The following is a 3,312-nucleotide window of genomic DNA, read 5'->3' on the forward strand; positions in this document are numbered from 1 at the left end:
GAAAGTTTTAAGCCTAGCCGTGGATATAATTATCTTCTCTATAAAGCGTTTAGGTGAAGTCTCTGTTTGTTACCGTTTTGGTTGAACTTAGAATCAACATTACCTGTAAACTTTGAAATCTTTGACTCAAAGCATCATGGATGCTCTGCAGCGCCGTCCTGCTCTAAAAGTGTCTGGATGTCTCTGCTTTTCATGCAGTTTGTTCCAGAGCTGCAGCGCATAGAAGCTGTTATTAAATCAGCAAATAAGGTTATCATCTAAAAGCTCAGAGAAGGCTTCGAGTTTTACAGCGGGGTACGAGTGGCTGACCCTTCACACACGGGCTGTTACTAAGAACAATGGAAAGGATTTTAAAAATAGAAGCTGTCCGACCAGAATAGACCTCTGGTCGCTGCACTCCAACAGGAATGCACTGAGCTGCTTTTACTCCTAAGTGGGACACACTGAGGGAACTGTGCAGAGCTGAAACAAACATGCTTCATTTGTTTTCACCCCCAAGGGCAGATTTTCATAGAGATGAACAAGTTTTAAGGTGTTTTTGTCCAAAGATTGTCAGTCAGCTCTAGAAACCCACAGAACCTGTGCTAATGCAGCTTTATAATGCTGCATTCACACTGGATGCATTTTAAGCATCAAAAAATCATCCAGCTCCACGGGAACCTGAGCAGCGACGCTGAAACAGGGTCTGGGGACCTGGAATGTCGCGTCGCTGGGAGTAAAGAGCTCAACGTTGAGGCTGAGTGATACCAGATAGAAATTGTTGAGGTCATTAAGCAAAGGCTCCTAAACTCAGCTCTATGGGTCACTTAGACGCAGTAAAAATGAAGCAGTAGTCTGGTCACACCAGCATACCCATAGTCAATACCCATTTATCCCTTCAGTTTTATACGGAAAAATAGATTTTAAGACTTTAAACTACCTCGACGGGCGTGTATCCCTTTAGTCATGTACAAAAAAACAATTTAACGACGTACTTTTTGGTGAAGCGTATCGCCATCTGACCTTAAACAGTTTTTTGTACATGACTAAAGGGATAAACGCAAATTGGACATTTTGCTCATGCGTATTGGCTATAGGTATGCTGATCTGACAGAACAGCAACATTAAGTTGGACCTGTTCCCAGTGCATACTGGGCCCCAACATGGCAGTCTTTTTCATGACCTTCATAGGCAGGTTTTCTAGGTGCATCCAAGGGCCGGGGGGGTTTCTGCTCATTCCCCCCAGGTAAGTTCAGTTGCATGTGTTAGAACTTTCCAGGCGAGTGCAAAGTGGCCAAAATAAAGATCAGCTCCTCCAAACCAATGCTTCTTGGATAAAAGGTGGCTCGCTGTCTTCAACTATGTGAAAATGTTCTGCCTCAAGCAGAGGAGTTCAAATATCTCTGACTGAAGAGAAGATGGAGGGAAATGGACAGACAGGTTCATGAACCAGTCTGTTGTGGAAGAGAGCGCCTAGCCAAAAGGCAAAGTTCTGGATTTATCAGTCAGTCTACATTCCTCCTCGTTAATTCTCGTTCATTCTGGGTCATGACCAACAGCTTCCCTTTAGGGCAGCAAGGCACTCCCTTCAAAGCAGAGAGAGGAGCTCTGCCATCCGGTAGGTCCTCAGAGATGTTTCAGGCACACCCTACCAGCACTTACATGCAGGAGCCTTGACAGGTATGAGGGGGGCAAGGGGATGAAGGGCCTTGAAAGTTAATATGAGAATTTTATATTGAATGCCAGTGGAGCTGAGCAAGGAACCAGTGAAGTTGCACAGTGAAGTTGTCATTCAACAACAATGGCGACTGGACCAATGCGCACTTTGACTGAGATGCAGCTGATTGATCTAGAAATAGATTCACTTTGCAGACCCCATCTTCTAGTTGGTCCATCTTCACCAGTCGTTTTCCACAATGGCGGTCATACAAACAAAACAAGCCGGTAAGGTACCAAACAGGAGATACGCAGTGTGGAGCTGATGTCTGCAGTCACCTACAATTTTTAGGGGTGTGTCTGCGGAAGAGGGGGGACATATCTGCGTTGACTGCGACACACACGCAGACGACCTTGTCTCTGGGCATAAACTAGGCTTAAGGGAGGGACGGAGGAGGTTGGTGCTTCTTAAGTGGAAGTAGACAGTGGCTGGAGGAGTCTGCACATCTCTCCGAGATCAGTGGCGCCATCAAGGGGTGGCCATGGCCACCCTGTGCAATGCCCTGGCCCCCACTGGCCACCCTAATGACCAGTGTAAATTGTAGTAGCATCCATTTTGCATTTCCTCCCATTCTGCACAGCCAGCAACGTAACATAAAAAAAAAATCACACAATAAACCAGGATCTGAGTAGGTGTTACTGAAGTCTGATTTCTACAGGCAAGTTTACCACTATAGTCGATTCAAACCCTGAAATTATGGCTTTACGTTTCAGTGGCCATCCCAAGATTTTTAGTGGCCCCATCAGGTCCCCCCTATGGAACATTTCTGGAGGCACCACTCTCTGAGACTTCTGCCTCTGCCTCCAGGTTCTGTATAATCTAAAGATGACGAGTATGAGCTAATTCAGACACCCAAAAACTTACTGTCGCCCTTCCTGCACATTGTTCCCCTACCGTAGGAATCCATTCAGATAGTTTTGTCATCTTTACGTATGCAGCCATGGTGAAAGTGCAAACATATCACCACATTTCAGTCAGTCAGAGCTCCAGTCAACCCACAGCCACGGCGATGCAGCTGCACAGGAAAAGTCTGGGCTGCGATTTGCATGCTTCACCTTTGGTTGGAGTTAGATGGTGTTGACACTGTTTGTGTGGAGTTGACCTGTTTGAGCATTGCTTTAAACACACTGTAGATATATTTCCTGTGATCCAGCTGCTGCCTCTAAGAGCAACTCATGGTAGATATGTGAGCTTTGGCCAACATGCAACAGAACAACTAAAGTCGGCTGCTGGTTAGTTGTTTAGATCAAGCAAAGACCAAGGTCATCCTGCAGACTGAACAACCTTGCACCAAGTGAACAGTAAATACATGCACCCTCAGACTGTTTCCTTTCTGTTAACACTGAAAACAGAAGGTGACCTACCTGCAGGAGCCTATTAGAAGCATGTGATCTGCAGCCAAACAACAGGCAGACAATGTTTATTCAACCTTTACTGAAACAAAAGCAGATAAGCTACTGCGTTTAGGCTTTATTAAAAAAGACAATTTACACTTAAGATTAATCGGATTCTCAATGCATACTGATGCTTCCCGTGTATCATGTAATTTAAAGAAAAACATCATATTTTTACCATTTCAGCTTCCTGTTAAATCCAGAATAGAATCTAAAATCCTC

Source organism: Cyprinodon variegatus, unplaced genomic scaffold (genome assembly GCF_000732505.1).
Source record: "Cyprinodon variegatus isolate N-32 unplaced genomic scaffold, C_variegatus-1.0 Scaffold1125, whole genome shotgun sequence".
NCBI classification, from domain to species: Eukaryota; Metazoa; Chordata; class Actinopteri; order Cyprinodontiformes; family Cyprinodontidae; genus Cyprinodon; species Cyprinodon variegatus.